At 44.2% G+C, this 16,943-nt stretch overlaps 1 pseudogene across 1 annotated transcript; it reads right to left on the bottom strand.

The window, feature by feature from the left end:
- Positions 1–314: 314 nt before the first annotated feature.
- Positions 315–16,943, bottom strand: LOC311428843 (zinc finger CCCH domain-containing protein 11A-like; annotated as a pseudogene). Its single transcript has 19 exons — positions 16,277–16,943; positions 15,285–15,372; positions 10,588–10,640; positions 10,026–10,200; positions 9,704–9,823; positions 8,803–8,926; positions 8,170–8,372; positions 7,368–7,487; positions 6,750–6,830; positions 6,345–6,455; positions 5,550–5,612; positions 5,187–5,288; positions 4,918–4,983; positions 3,907–4,398; positions 3,605–3,681; positions 2,703–2,895; positions 1,893–2,062; positions 1,417–1,478; positions 315–872 (listed from the first exon to the last, which is right to left on the bottom strand). The product of its transcript is annotated as a zinc finger CCCH domain-containing protein 11A-like (transcript).

Below are 16,943 nucleotides of genomic sequence, written 5' to 3'. Positions count from 1 at the left end.
AGGCTGGGTGGGCTGACCCCCACCCCCATTCCTGGCAGCAAGTTTGGTCCACAACACACTGCAATAACGATTCTGCTCCCTCCCACCCCTACAGCTTCATCATCTGACACGGGTACAGTCAAAACAATGGCATACACGAGTAAACATCAAGAGTTGACATAGTAACTCCAGGATTTGCTTATCAACTGTCCGAGAAATCAGAACACCGAAGCTTCACAATGTGCCCAACATCGAGTTGTGCCAAGGGCGGAGGAAGGAAGAAGATTTACATTTCAGCCTTCAGAGCATCGCTCCATCAGAAGATCGATTTGTAGCCACCATGGCGTGCCAATGGAGAACTTTCTGTGGCAAAAGAAGTGCTTTGTCCTCTCGATATCGAAGGTAACCACCTATAGTTACAGAACGGATGCACAAGACCTTAACTCTGACCAGCAGGGAAATTTAGGACAACTGAGCGCAGATCCTGCCAATTTCTACCACTTCGGACTGTGCTTTAAGTCTCATTGCAAAGCCTCAGTTAGAAAAAGGATCACCTCGGGGTATCCAACAAGAAGAACAGTTTTAATTTTTTTTTTTTTTTAATTATACCCTAGGACTACGCAGTTCAACTGTCAATCATCTCGGAGAGTTCAAGGAGGAGGTCATCCTCGTCCTTCCCTGGGTCTAAGTCGATTTCGGCTTCCAGTCTGCCTCCTGAGATTTCCCAAAGTAGCTTCTCAAAATCTTCATCCGCAGATAAGGGCGCGTTCCCTGTGGAACTCAGCCAGCGTGTCCGTGCCTCTTCTGGCTGGGAAGAAGCTGAGGTCGAGGTCTCGAGATCCATCTCCATCTGCTCCTCAAATCTTTCCGGGCTTCCAAGACGCACTTCAGGTCTTGGGAGAGCAAGAAAGAACAATCAGGATATGCCATTTCTTAACGGGAAATCCCTTTCCTGCAAACCGGCTCTTAAAACTGTAGGCAAGCCCTCCTACGCTTCAATCTTACACAGGGATTGTTATCAATCAATCCAGGGCTACATTTAGAGCCCGATGTGTTACCAGGTACATTTTTCAGTCTGGGGGTTTATCTGTGAAGCCAGGGCACCTGGAGTTGAGGTGGCATTCTTGAGGACCAAAAGGCAGAGGACACTACTCATCATCTATCACCTCACGAGGAAGTAGAACTTCACCTCATCCTCGTTCAGGTATTCAGACAACCCAAGAAGTCACCGGAAAGCTGTGCTGACTTGCAGCATTTCAAGAAAGCCTAATTAAGCAATCCTGCTAGCTGCTAGAAAGTGGTTTCAGGTGACTTATTCCTTTGATGGATTTGGGCTTCAATTATCTCAGAACCCTCATTTTTTCCCACATGTGACAGAACTTATGTTTCCCTGGGGATATACACTGATTAAGAAAAAGAACAAGTTGGGGTTGTCACCTGTTTGGGGGATTTTCTTCAAGTCTGATGGCTGGGACGTGCTCCGGCACGTCTGAAACACCCTAGAAAGCAGCAAAACAGTATTTATGACACATGGGTAAAAGATTCCTTAATAGCTTTTTCCTCCACACTGCTTCTCCTCTGGCATTGCGGAGCCGTGGCCAAAATACAAAACCAAGGTGCTCCTGAAGAAAGTTCACATTCACCTGGAGGTTATTCATGATCTGGTGTCTTTTAAGAACATGGCATTAAGGGACAAAATCCCCCACACCAGAGAAATCACAGCATCAGAGTACCGGTTAAAGAGTGCCATTCATCTCATAAATACAGAAGGGTTCTACAAGCATCCTGGAGACAGCTACTGGATTTCAAAGGAAACAGAAGGCCTGCAGAACGTTTGAGTTTTCCACCTTTTCAAATAGAGGAGGGTAGAAATTTAACAAGGGATCCATCGCTGCATTAGCCCCTGGCCTTACCATGGCTGCTTTTCTGGCTGGAGGTCCCATCATGTCAGCATCAAAGGCAGTCTGTAGTTCCACAGCTGCTATGGCAGAGGGATAACTCCCAGGTGCCTTACGTTTCAGTGCCTTCTTCTTGGGGAAAGTGACTTTCCCACGCGAAGGCTTCGCAGGTGTCATAAAGTTGGCTAGAGTAAAAGCAAGAGAGAACTGATACAGTCTTGCTCTGCCTCAGGAAAAATCCAGGTTCTCTTAATCATTTCCACAGTCCTTCTACACACTTAAATGCATTTGGCCAGCACAATTACACCGCCATTGCCTGGATTCTCAGGAATCTTTTCCACATAGGAAACTCTGTCTACCAACAATCCATACAAAGGAACAAAGAAACCGAAGAGCTACAGTAAATAATAATCCAGGACAAGGGAAACCTCAGACACATAGCAATCCTAAGTGCAAGCTAGGTTCACAAATATAGACGGCTTTTATATTTAAAGTCCTGCTCCCACTAGGAAAGGAAAAAGCAGCAGTTATAGTAGGACAAGAGTGTATGCAACTGTTGTACCAGCTTCCTCTCCCTTGCAGTGATGTCCCACAGTTAAGTTGTTCTACAAAGTCCACATTTGTAGTGTCATTTTCTAGTCTCCCGTTCCTTACCTAACATCTGGCTGGCAGGAAAAGAAACAAACTAAGAAAAAGAAAGTACACCCTTCGCTTCGTAGCACTGCGTGGCAAAATGCACCCAGCCAGAGTTACAGCATGAGAATTGTCATCTTCTGTCTGTATTTCAGAAGACAACCTAAGTAACTCTTAACCTTCAACACTTACTTTTAGCTTCCTGGCCCTGAAATTGAGCTGCCACTTTCCCTGCTGGTTCAGTATTAAAGAAGCCAGCAGTAGATTTGACAGCAGCTTCCTCCTGCCGAAGCTTCTCTTGTTGTTCTCTCTGTTGCCACTTCTCCCACCGTCTCTCTTCAAAGCTCTTCTCTGGACATTTACGAGTTCCACTCTGCTGAGTGGGCTAGAAGGAAAGAAAAGGAGTGCATGAATAGGACAAAAAAAATAAATAAAATCCGTGGAGATTTCGTTAAGAAAATCTGATCAGCAATCCCTCCAAAATGGTCTTGATGTGGAACAGCATATTAATCTCGTTCAGGTTACTGTTGTTTTTTTTTGTTTGTTTTTGTTTTTTTTTTTTTTCCATAAAATTCTGCCTGTAACAAGAGCCATGCTTTACTATGGACGCAGTCTCACATATCTGCAATATCCACTATGGCAAGCTTCTTTAAACAGCTAGGGTGTTCTGCTGTACATCTATTTATCACATTCTTTTTAAGCAGCAGAAAGTCATACAAGTTCCCCTATACAGTATCCACTGACAGATTGATTTCCTTGAACGCAGAACTCTGGCCTTCTGTATTAAATCCTTCATGTCTGACAGATCAAGTCAGTAAGAACAAAAAGAATTCCCTCCACGTTAACTGTGTAGATTTCAGCTGGTGCTAACAGGGTTTCTTTGTTGCTGTGGTATAAACAGACTGATTCCAAGTTTGAGGATTACAGAGTTGTCTGGAAATGCTGCTGGCGATAGGATTTAGACTGCACTGCAGCTCCTACCAGCTGCTGAAGGGTAAGAACACACTCAAGAGGGTGGCACACGGTGAGTAACAAAACTTGTCAGAATTATCAGAAATTGTACGAATGGATGTGTGTCTTCACAGAGGACTCACCTGTACATCAGGTCCAGAGGAAAGTTTAGGAAAAGGCCGGTTCAATTCCACTGCCTTCTTTTCTTCTTTTTCAGGTGCTTTAAAAAAAGACAAAAAAAAGTGTTGTCAACGGCAGAAATAAAGAAAGCTGGGTACTTGTTTCCTTTGTGCATTTATTTCCTTGTGTCCCATGAGAGAGAGAGAGAGAAAGGCTACAATGTGCAAGCCATTCAGCATTTATCCATGAAGCAGATCCTGAGCAAACTGAACTTGCTCAATATGGGAAGCACCTCACTGGGGCAGGCATTAAAGCATCTTATTACCTGTTAGTTTTGTGCTCCATAAAGATTTCTGCTCTGCTGGGGCAGGTCCGGGTTGTGCTGAGGGAGCTGGCACATCTCCTTCACTCTGCTGCATCCGCAGAGCTTTCTCACGCTTTATTTCTTCCAAGGTTTTAACACGCACTTCTCCTTCCGGCTTGACTTTTCCTGCCGGCTCCTTCGCCTGCCCTTTGCTGGGCCCGGACAGAGCGAGCTGCTTCTTGGACTCACCCTGAATTTTGCTCTTGCTATGGCATTCTCCTGCTTTTTTCTTCTCTTCTACCAAGCGATTATTCTTTTTTTCGGACAAGGCTTCAGAGAAAGTTTGGATGCGACCTGCACGAGCAGCTCTTGCCCCTGCGCTGGAATCTTCAGTTTTACCATGCCCTTCAGCCTCGGCTTTGGCTTGAGTTTCGCGTCTCTGAAGAGCTTTCTCACGACGGATTTCCTCCAGTGTTTTCACATGGATCTCTCCCATCGGCTTGGCAGCCTTCCCTGTCATCATCAAGAAATGAGGAGAAGCACCAACATTTAAAGAGAGTCCAGCAATATTTTAAGTCTCCAAAATTTGTCAGAGCACTAAGGAAAACTCATCTTGAGCGTTCCCAATAATGCATCTTAGAACAATATCCTTAGAACAACATTCTCCTCCTCCTCTGAGCCACTTGTATTTTGAAGACCAGCCCTATCCAGAGAGAACTGCTACACAGAAATGCTGCTTTACTTTATTACTTTTTCAGACTGCATTTCAAATTCCTGCTCCTGGCAGTGGTTCTATTCTAATTGTACGTAACGGTTCACAGAAGCAGCTAAAAACCTCGACAAGGCACAAGTAGAAAATAAACACACACCTAGAGCCAGAGTTCTGATAGTGGCTGTCAGAAGAGCTTCAGCACTCAAGCAAGAGGCGTCAGTTCTTTGTTTTCGTTTAAATTAGTTTGTAGGGATGTATGAAAGCAGTCCAAGTTCGTGGAAAGGAAGGAGGAGAAAGCATATTTAATATCTAGCTGTTACCTCTCTCAGTACTGGTCTGCTTAGGAGGTAATCCCAGCCTGTCCTTCAGAGACTTGGGAACTCGAACTGCAAAACAGAAAAAGAACGAATTAGGGAGGCTGCATAATGTCAACTTCAGGTTCACATTTCAAAACAAGACAGGAAAGGTAACTTTGAATCCCAGTGATTACGACCTCAGCCAACATGCAAAAAGAAACATCACTGGAAAAGGACAAACAGAAAGACTAAATACGAAACCCAGGAATCCAATCCAGATGCCCGTTTAGTACCTGTCTCTCTCTTGGGTGCTTTGTCAGCATTTCCCGGAGCCTCTACCTTCTTCCCCAGCCTTTCAGCAAGGCTGCGCTTCACTGGAAGGCTGCTTACATCATCTTCAGAGAAAACAAGGAATATTGTAAGAACTTTTCTTTGCAGGAAGGTTTGAGAACAGTCAACAATAAGCTTCTCTTTTTCAAGCATATTTTCATAGAATTGCCTTTCAGCTGCTAAATGATTTTTTTTTTTTTTGCCATTTCTGCAGTCAACACAGATCTCCACTGCAATGTATTTTCCTTTCATACATCACAAATACTCTTTAATGCAGTCATATATAGAAGGCAGCACCTACGTAACAGCTCGTAAAAAGTTCTTACCCGCGGAGGCTTTCCGTTTTCCTTGTCTATCAGCAAGATCTACTCGAACCACAGGTTCCTCCCCTAAAACAAAAGGGAATTTTTTTTTCTATTTCACAGAAACCAGTAGCCAACAGAAATATTATCCTGTTAGCCCATGTCCAAAAAACCCTAGTCAGACACTCTTTTGACAGCTAAACCACATAAACTCATATTTTAACTATAATTAACATGGAAAAAAAATATTAATAGTCTCAGTGCTTGCTTCAAATTCCAGCTGAGATAGTAGAAAGTGAATCTGAGTCTGCTTGACACCTATACTTTGTGCAGAACAAAGCTGCATAAGCAAGCAGAATATTCTTAGGTGCAAATGCTGAGAAATATTCCTTTCTAAGGTGAATGTCTACGAGTAAAAGTACTTCCACACTTTTTTCCCTTTAAAAGGCATTTGCACAGCTCTAAACAATTTATACACAAACTCCTGTCATACTGTGTCCACACCTGCCACTGTACGCCTCTTTAATGCTTCAGAAATTGCTTCTTATATAGCACTGGCTTCTACAGCTCGCTCTTCTCGTTACTCTTCTGGTTTTCAGTTACCCCCCTATTGGCATACTGACACTTTTTTTTTTCTCTCCTGCCACTGCACTTAACCTGAGCACCAAATCTTTCCAGTACAACCAGGGACTTTAAGCATAAAAGCACGTTTTGAACAGAAGGCAGCACCAGAAGGCTAACATGGGTGAATTGTTTTAAGTATTGCTTAACCCTCCAGTTTAGGAGTAATGAAATCAAAACAAAAGCATTCATTATTACCTTTCTTGGAAGACACTGTCACAGTTCTCACCACTGTCCGGACATTTTCCTCTTCTGGAGCAGGAAAAATCATAGAATCAACGGGACGAAGAGAAGATCTTGAAGAACCTTCTGTTCAGAGCAACCAAAACGTAAGGAAGTTTACCCAACATAAAAAACTATCACAAAGAACAAAAAACTTTAAATGATTTGTTACTGTCAAAAATACAGCAAGCAGAGCATGTAAAGAAGAGAGGTGACTAATTTGCCTCTGGTTGCCCTTTGAACTCCCATTTAGAATACCAGCTGGCTGAGAATCAGGTTGCTTTATGCCCCCAGCTAAAAATGGAAGTCTGTCCCTCAAGCAGCTCCCAGTCACCATCACCTGCCGTGAACAGGATAAGAAAGTAGGGAATATTAACTCACCACCGTGTCTCTTATTTTTTTCCTTCATCTTCTGCCATTTGATTTCCTCAAGTGTTTTTATTCCAAAATTCAGATTGCCCTCTGAAAACAGGAAACAGTTCATGAGACAGGCTTAGAGGCACTCACTGAGGACCACAGGTCCTCAGGCTTCTTAGCGCTCAGGAACTTTCTGAAGTATTTCGAATAAAGCCTGCCAACACTCCTCACAAGTGAAAGAGCCATAGAACCAATGGCATTTTGCCCCTCCTTTCATCCTTCAGGGTTCAAAATGTAGTTTTAATTTTAATCCATTTACACGATATTAGATCCACATTTTAATCCATTTACACGATATTAGATCCCTCTATCGTTAGATATGGCTTATCAACAGTGGTTGCAAGGCTGCACGTGCAGCCATTTAAACTCCATGCTGTGGCCCTGTTTTGTTCTCCAAAAGTAAAGAAAAGGAGTTCACCTTTCTGACCCAATGGGCACATGATGGTATTAATGGCAGAAATGAGATCATGGAAATAACCGACTCCATTCAGCACCCCTACATTTTGTTGTGTTTTTACACCACGCTGCTTTTGACTTAACTGTCAAGTTCTTCTGATTTATCCTACTAAGGTGCTGGCATACCTTGTTTAGTAGTAGTAGAACTGCCTTTCCGAGTGGAAATCACCCGTAATCCATTTTTGCCTTCCGCAGCTGGATGCTGGACGGGAGTTTTAGTTTCTTCTCCTTCCTCAGAAAGTTGGTCTGAAGGGGAAAAATCGATTCAGTTATGCATAGACCAGGTTGGTCATGATTACGTAGCTCATGCAGTGACACTTCAGCCCATGGTTCATATAAAAAACTTTGTTGCCGTTTTGTTTTGTTTGTTTGTTTGTTTGTTTGTTTGTTTGTTTTTAAACAGCTACACTGACCTGATGAACTCCTAAGTAGAATACACTAGGACAAAACATCTAGGACTCTAGATTCTCTCTGCAGCTTTAACTACTACACAACACATTGCTCTTCAGACAGAAAAAAGAAATTTCCTTCCTAGTTTCACATAGAACTTTACACAAAAGACCAGCTAAAGCCAGGAGTGGTTCTAAGCTTTCCTCCAACGTTTCAGCTTCTGTCCACTGACTGCCAGACAAAGCCACCAGTGACCTGGCCAGACTGCCTGCCCTATCGCTAGTCAGACCTCAGGTCATCTGTGATTTATACATCCATTTACAGCACAGATTCCTTCCAAGAACCAAAGATTTAACACATTCATTTACAGCACAAATTCCTTCAAGAACCAAAGATTTAACACATTCATTTACAGCACAAATTCCTTCAAGAACCAAAGATTTAACACATTCATTTACAGCACAAATTCCTTCAAGAACCAAAGATTTACACAATCATTTACAGCACAAATTCCTTCCAAGAACCAAAACATGCTCACCATCATCATCTTCATCATCATCCGCAGCATTGATTACAACTGGAGGGTGTGTAGGGCTTGGGACATTTTCAGAGTTTTCCACTTTCGTCACCCCCTTAGCTGTGGAGAGGGATTTGACTGGACAGAAAGTTTGTTTTGCTGCAGTGACATCTGAGCCACTTTCAGATCATCGTCCGCGCACTCAGGCGGACTTGGCAGTGTAGCTAGAGGAAGACGAGGATCATCGGTAATATGGCAGTTTAAAACTTTGACCACAATGCAAAGAGATGGTAGCAAAGGCAGATAACCCGCACAGACAACGAATTCAGCATCTCCTTTTGCCCATCCCATCACTGCTTACACCGTGAACAATGATTTCCCTTCCAACAACACCACATCTCCCTACCACCCAGCAAAAGAGGAAACAACAGGAAGCAAACTGCAAGGCAAACATCACACTAAGCAAAGAGAAGCTGAGCACGAAAGCAGAAAACAAACACCAGCAGTACACTCGGTGCAGTACACCTATGACTGCAGACCTTTTCCTGCCCTCACAAATGAACAGTTACCTGACGCCCCCTACAGGATTGGCACCCACTAAGTACTACTCAAAATTAATTCTTCAGCGCTTAAAGAAAAAGGACCTAAACTCACTCTTGCTTGGTGGTAAGAATTGTCCATCGATGTAACGTCCCTTTGCATGATGAAAAGCACAGTTGGCTTTCTGACAGCCTCCCGGCTGGTTCTCCCAGTAGCAAGGAATCTCACTGCGCTTTTTCTGAAGACAGAAAGAAAGAAAAGCTCGTGATAACATGCACCTGAGGCTTGCAAAGAGATGCACAGCTCCAGATCGTGACAGCTGTCACAACACAGTGCTGAAACATCATTCCAAAGGTCAGTTTCTCAGTTAAGTGTAGTATTTCTGGGCATATTCACAAAGTTTGCATAAGCTGTAACCACTATGCACATTTAGTTTGGTCATCACTCAGTTTGAGAAGACAGGCACTCTCAGACATCAGTTGAGGGTGGCTTAAACTAATACACCTAGGATTATACTAGGATTATTCAGAGGGAAAAAGAACATCTGAAATTGCCTAGGTTAACCCTGTCTAGAACTACTTCTTGGACACTTAGTTCTGCTGCACCTTTAACTTTCCCCACTTCCTACCCCAGGCAGCTACAACAGCGTTATCTGAAGGACTGTGGGTCAGAAGACACCTGATAGTTCATTATCAAGCCTGCTCCCATGAGGATAGAACAGCCTGTTTATTACCCCCCTGCTCCAGCAGGTTTTAGCAGTCTATTTAACAGCTATTCTGCATCTCTTGAGAAAACTGTCAGCATCTAATAAAAAAAAATAAAAATATCTTGCTAAGACATACCTAAGGCATTGATTTTATTTCCCTCTGCTTCCTCCCACCCCCTCTCTTGGTAACAGAAACCAGTATGATTTTGAAGCAAACAAATCTATCCTGCAAAAGCACAATCAGTACACCTACGGCACTGAAAAATGCTTTTGTGGATTTATTTTGAGAACACATTGTTAGGCACTCACGTCAATTTCCATGTGTCTGAATCGGCAGACATTCCTGAAACAACGACCCTCCTGCCACAGCTTGCAGACCGTCTCATTGCCCAGAGCAGCTTCGCAGTGGCGGTAGGCACATTTGTCTCCCTGGAACCAAAAGGAAACCAACAAGGAAAATAGAGTACAGCCTCAAAAATGGCCATGCTGCTGCCTCATGTTGCTACAACTGAATTCACAATCTATCTGGTTCTCAAGTTAACCAAAGACCAGTGCGCTTCCTCCTCCTAATCTACTCCTTCCTGAAAAAAAAAGGGGAAAAAAAAGCAAGGCAAAGGAAAACCTGCCATACCTTGGTACAGGTAGAATAGAAATAGAAGTAGCAGTCGTCTCCTTGTTTAGACATGCCGACGAGTTCTGCTAACAAGCTTGGGTTCTCTCCACTGGGACTTCCTCTGCTCTTGGAGAGAGCTGTCTTCACCCTTGCTTGGGCTGAAAGTCTTCTACTGGCTTGTGATCGGTGAAATCTTCTTTTTAAAAGTAACCCGAAAGAAAGTAACAAGTGAAAAATAATGAGGAACGAACATTTTTCCAGCTTTCTTCAGTTAATCAAATCCAGTTATCAGTCTCTCAAAGAGAGCAAAGCCTTGAAATCAGCTGTTACATGAACTAACTAAATATTAAAGTTCTGTAAAGCTGCCAGGAGCTTTGTCAGCAAGCGTTCTCTTCCACATCCTCAATAATATGACCTGGAGCACATCTGGAAGCCTGAAAACGGAGTCACTCCTTAAAAAACCACCTGATGATACATGCAAGTCAATAATCAACTATGGCTACAAATAACTTCTCTAGAACACAGTTAGGACGCATTAAACAGCACGTTCCAGGCCCTGTGGGTCTTCGATTTCACCTACCTGGACAACCTCAGCAAAGTTATCGATCTTCAAAGGCTTCCAGTTAACTGCTCCTGTAGGCCGAACCAAGACTGAATCCGTGAATTAATAATAAAGGGGTAGGAAGAATTTTCCTCCTCACTTTGCCAAGGGAACCTCTCATCCACAATTCAAACATAGGATGCGCTTTTAAACAGCTTATAACTAAGAGAGGAAGCAAGTCCATTTGAATGCTCTCTCAGACTGGATGCAGCCAGGGTTAGTTAGCTCTTCAAAAAAATAAAAACCAAAAACCAAAACAAAACAAAAACAAAAAAAAAACAGCGCATTTAGAGATGAACTCGTGATTCAAAGTGGCTGCAAAAATGAGGCTCCATCTTCCACAGCCGGGCAATTTAACTTTTTTTTTTTTTTTTTTTTTTAATTTAAAATTCAGCATGTTTCCAATCTCTGGTCTTCAAGATTTCTTCACCTATTAAGAAAACACAAAAACCTTTCCCCGTCTTTATTACCTGTACAGCAAAAAACATACCAGTGCATCTAAATCCACAGATGTGCATACTCATACACACATCTGTGTTTATACACACACGAGGAGGGAGTGAGAGAAAGTTAGCGAGAGCGACAGTGAAAATCAGAATTTTTGCCTTTTCGACACAGAGAGCGCGTAAAAATTCTCTCATTTTGAGGGAACTAGAAAAAAATGGAGGCTCTACAAAAGATTTTGATGAGTATGCCTTCGAGGCCGATGCTTTGTAACATGAGGGATCTGGGGGCCAGCACACAAATATGCATACGGATGTACATGCATACAGGATAAACATATCTATACACACAAGCGTGCACAGTAGATGTTGTATGATCTCCATATCGAGAACAACTCGTAGCCCTGATCAGACACGTAGAGTTGCAATCAATTAACAGCAGCAAGACAGCAGATCAAGGGTACAGCAAGCTTTGAGAGGCAGGGGAATGCTCACTTTGCCAGTGGCACGGCTGCATGATACCAAGGATTTTGAATTACTTTGATTTTTTGGAAGCAATTTGGTTTTTCTTTCTGCGCTGTAGCAAATACCACAGGTTTGCCATCACGTGCTGTTCCCTAATCCATATATCCATCATCATCCATTGCTGCAGGATCATGAAAGGTTAGAGAAGACGACTTAGGTCCAATTTAACAGCCAATGAGTTTTCGATGAGCAGAGCTGCAACAGATTTTATTTCGCCACAAGCATTTTTTTTTCTTTTTTTCTGATATGAAGTCAGAAATTTTGATTTATTTTTTTTTAAAGACACTAAATGTCACAAAACCTGCAACCAGACCAGATAAAGTTCAATTCAGAGTGATTCTGAATCCTTTCAATAAAACGCTGCACATTTCTGTGCAAATTATTTCTGACTCTTCTGGACAAAAGTGGATGAAATAGTTCTTACAAATTAATAATAAAAGGTTGGAAGCTTTTACTCACACAAACACTAGTGAATTTTCCAGGAAATATTGTTTTGGCAGGGAATTTTCCCAAATCTAAAATAAAGAGAGGAAAAGTTGGGTTCTCATATTAGTTACTGCTTTTGACTGCTGGACAAAGGGAATAAAAACAGTAGTTAAGTGCAAGGTTTCCTTCTCTTCTTTAGTATGGATAGGAATCATCACTTCGGACCTTTAGCACCTTCAGAAACACACCCAGTGCCATGCAGGTTCCTCTGCAGCTACTTCTAACAATTACTGGTGCTCCTTAGCATGGAAGTTTGACTCAAAACACTCTCCAGATTTAGCTCTTTTGACTGCCCAAGGAGCTCATCATTTTGCTTGTTGCCTTCCATTTTCCTGAACAGACCGGGAACGCTGTTCAGAATCTGAATGGATCTGGTCTAAGGAATGGGAAGAAAGCAAAACCAACGATACCTTGCAGTATTCCAAATTCCAAAAAAGCAGTCTCATTTTAAAAAGGACCTCAAAAGCTTTTTTTTTTTTTTAAACTGACATCTGCTAACAGAGCAATCCAAGCACTAAACCAACTGAAGTTGCCCCTGAAAGCCTGAATAAAAATGAGTAACTCTGGTGCACTCAGCAGGTCTGTAATAGAAGTTGGTAAGGGTTTTAGATTTCTTTTTTTTGCTCCAGGGTGCTGGTAAAATTTTTGCATTAAGAGATTTTGAACCTTTTGTACCAAAGAATTAGAGATGCGCTACAGTGCCAGTAGCTGGGGGTCTGGAAATACACCCCAACAAGTGTCATAAGCTTTGCCTTTGCTGAAGGAAGATGAATAGTACAAAGAAAATCTGTCTAGTTTGTTTTACAGGCTTGTCTTTCTCAGTACGGAACAAACTGACCTCCCTGGTCGAACTTTGCAGTGCCTATTCTGCCTTTGTCCTGCAGAGAAGAGCAAGAAAGGAACAAATCTATTTTTGCACCCCAAAAACGCATTAGAGGAGGATTATCACACCCACCTAAGGGTACTGCCTTGTTTGTTTATAAAGCACAAAGCATTTCTCTTGGACAGTCTCTGTTGCTGGCCTCTTTTGTGCCTTCCATTTATAATAAAGATATTAAGATGCTTACCCCTTGCTTGTTTTGTTTGTTTGTTTGTTTGTTTGTTTGTTTAAAGAACAGTGGAAGTGGAGAGTCGGATGACAAGCAAGAACAAACACTAGAAACTCCTTGTTCTGCCCCTGCTTTTTAATCACCCAGCATCACCCCGGCTGCAAAACAGCCTCTGCTGATTTACCTGCTTGTTAAAGCACCCCACAGGCTGCAAGTGCGGTGTGCTAGGTGTCAAGTTATATTTAACGGTGCACACGTAACCATTCATCTTCCCACAGTCGAAGCACAGAACAGCCTCTTGCTAACAGAACTCATCCCTGCTGCTGCAAGAAACCTCAAGGCCTGCAGGAAAACCTCAAGCTAAGAGTTCCAAAGCAAAAGCAGAAAACGCATCATTTGTACTCTTTCTATTTGAGGGAATTCTAGCTGCTAAACGCTGCCTACATCTGAGGGCACGTTCTGAGGCTGCCGGGAAGGACACTCAACACCCACTGACAGCAGGAGTGCAAAGATGCCAGCCAAGAAGGCAAAGGTTAGAGCTGAACGCTGCCTCAGCTTCCTCCAGCAGCCAGCTTTCACCACGCTCTCTGAGACTCGGAGCCCCGAGTTACCGCAGCCGCCACGTACAGCTGCTCCTTGCTGGCCCAAACTATTTGAAGAGTCTTCAAACTTCAGGGACCTGTTTTACGACAGCCTCAAGATCAAATTCATCTGTTCCTGAAGGCGCTGATCGTCCTGCTGTTTCTGTAGCTGTCAAAGAACAATCCTGAACCGAGGCACTCGTCTGATCAAACAGTGCTTCGGCACAGATTTGTCTTTAGCTTGACACATCAAGGTGAAGAGGAATCGATTCTTGCAAGCAACCTCTCAAGCAGGGATCTAATAAGGTGACCAAAACGACAGATCTGTTGTGCAGATCTGAGCACGTCACTCTGCAGGGAATCACTTTCAAGCCTAAGATGTTTCACCCATCTCCCTGCCCCAGAGCGACACAAGGAAAGCTCTTAAGCAATTGCTAGCCTCTCCTCAGTGCTCACGAGTCCCAAATCACTAATTTTACAATATATAAACCATGGCAGCTGGCACCTAGTTGGCACACGGTGACACTGCACACGTTGGCAGTGTCGTCAGGAGCTGGAAAGTCAGGGGTGAGGGGGTTAAGGGAAAACCACACATCAGTTTAGCAACTTGGCTCCCGTAGGATACTTCCTACGGCAGGACTTTTAGCAAAGTCCCTCCCTCAGAGGGACCTGCTGGCTAATTAAAACGGGACTTCTGCTGGAGCAGTCAGAAGGCAGCAGGGTATCAGGAGATATCCAGTGGGCATCACCGTCAGTCTGTGGCAGTTTGGGGTCCAGGTATCAGTGGTTACGCGTGGTTTTCTCTGCTTCACTTTCTCCAAAGCTGTGAAAAAATAGTTCTTTTACAGCACTGTACAGTCACACGTTACGGATGGAACCAGCTGCATCAACTTCCAGTACGACGGTGTTGGAAAAAGGTGCCTTTGGTGGTCAGGAGCACAACAGCTCTGGTGAGGTGTTATTTAAGTGTGTTCTTACATCTGAGTTTCCTCATAGCAGTATGGAGCTGAGGGGGTCCGGGTTTCCCAGGTAAGATTGATGGTTTTTCTCCTACCAAGCACCAGCTCAGTATACAAAGCTCTGTTGATAACACCCAAGCGTGTAGATGTTAAACTGAAACTGCTTTTAAACCTATTTGTTGTTACGAAAATAGCTTCATACACCATCTTCACAGGGTAAAAATTCACATGGAAGGACAAAAAAACCCAGAAGCGCTTCCTGAGCTTCAGTTTACCAACAGCACCATCGGATTTAGATCCTGGCCTGGCAGCCAGGATGCAGGGTCTGTAAGCATTGCTGCGATGTGCAAGTGCCAAGGCAGGTTTCTGGCCTGCCCTGAATAAAATACCTTTTTTTTTTAATACAAACAGCGTGCCAGGTACGCTGTAATGCCAATGTGCCAGCTCAATAGAGGATGTCAAACAACAGAGGCGTTTATCCTAATTTCTGGCATGAAAACACTTTTAACAGCATTCTTTTCATGAAGAAAACCCTCTCTATCTTCTCCAATGCTCCAGGATCTGCTGCAGCTGCAGCAGCCGCGCTGGTACAACCCACATCTTTGCCAAATCTTTTCAGTAACTGTGCTTTACCTCGGCAATGTTGAGGTCACTCCTCTTCCTCCTCCAGCTGAGCAAGCAGCTCGCTGGCTCTGCCACACCGCAGGTGCGGAAGCGAAAGCTGGGAACACAGGAGTCAAACTCTCAGTGCTCACGAAGCCACCAGGGCAGAGGGCTGACACAGAGGCACCCCGGATCCGCTCTCCCTCCCCGCTGCGAGGCTCGCAGCAGCCCCAACCCGAAGCGCACACAATGCTTCGCATGGTGATGTCACCGCTGATTCTGAGTCCCCACGTGAGGATCTGCTTCACCACTCTCAACGTTGGTGTTGGTTTTTGATTTATTTTTTTTTTTTTCTTTTAAACATTCTCAGCTTATGGGAAACCATCAGGTAAACCACAGATCGCTAGGGAAGAAGGCCCACACGAGGGAAGTCCGTGCTTTTCTTCCAGGCAGTGGCACGTGCTTTAACACGCCGCGTTCGACAAAGCAGCTCTCCCCGTTTTGCTCAGTGGCAACAGGCACGACTGCAACGCACACAGCTGTAGGCAGCACCTGCAGGTCCCAAACCCTTAACCCGTTTTTAGAGAGCACCAATTTTTTAAGTAGTGCTTTTCCCTTAATCCATGACCCCTTCTTTCCTTTATTTCTATCGGGTGGCTCTCCTCCATTTTCCTCCTCAGTGTCTGAGCAGACACTGGGAATCGTTTCCGGAGGAAGGGCACTGCTGAAGCTCCTCCATCTACTCTCCGAGAAAAGAGAGTATGTTAAAGAATACATCTTTCCTTTCTTTTCCCTTTTTTAAATACAATTTCTGAAATCAACGCTGCGGCCTGGCAGCAAATACCTACGGGACTAAAGATGATTCCTCATCCTCACTGTAACGTTGTAGTTAACCTCCCAACGAACCCATCTCCCCAGGAAGCGGCCATTTGAGATGGGAAGGGGCAGAGCAAGAGGAAGCTCTCCTTAGCCTAGCTCTTCCCCCAACACCACCTCGCCACCCAGCACCAAATTCAACTCACCTGCTCCGCCCGATCACTCGAACGGGCGTCCGACGCTGGCACACGCCGCAGCGGTGGTTCTGACGTGCCTTAAATCACCTCTCCGCAGAATATCTCGGGTCTGTACGCTCAAATAACGCAGTATTTGAGAAATAACGCCCAGAGCTCACACTCTGAGTGCAGCCCAACAGCACTGAAGCACCGGTAGGCTAAACATTCCGAACCTGGCAACAAGGCTGACCCAAGCAACAGCACGGAACCCTTCTGCACCTTCAGCGTGGACATCAGCGTAAGGAAACACAGACCTCCTCGATCCAAATTTTAAGCGAGAAACGCAAAAGGTCACCCAACCGGCTTGTTTTCAGCAAGCTAAAGGAGAAATTAAGGCGACAACCGGGTGCATCCAGAGTTAGTCAGATCCTGAAGGCAGTTCCTTGGGGGAACGGAGGAGCAACGCGCCAGATGAGGGCTGCCTTACAGCGCACCCCTTAGAGGCACTGCTACGGAAGGAAGGCAGAAGGTTGGAACTCGAAAGAACTCGCAAGGTGCCCGTTAAGGGGGAAATCTTTCATTTTTTTCTCAGCAGAACCTCCCCTCTGCCCCCCACCCCCCCCATGAAGGCAGCCCGGGGACTCTTTGCTTCCTTAGGGAGAGGGCAGGGACGGGGCAGGGTGGTGGGACAGATGGC

This window comes from Aythya ferina (genome assembly GCF_964211825.1).
Source record: "Aythya ferina genome assembly, contig: HAP1_SCAFFOLD_162, whole genome shotgun sequence".
Lineage (NCBI taxonomy): Eukaryota > Metazoa > Chordata > Aves > Anseriformes > Anatidae > Aythya > Aythya ferina.
Note: the sequence above shows the minus strand (reverse complement) of the source record. Positions and strands in the feature narration are given on the sequence as shown.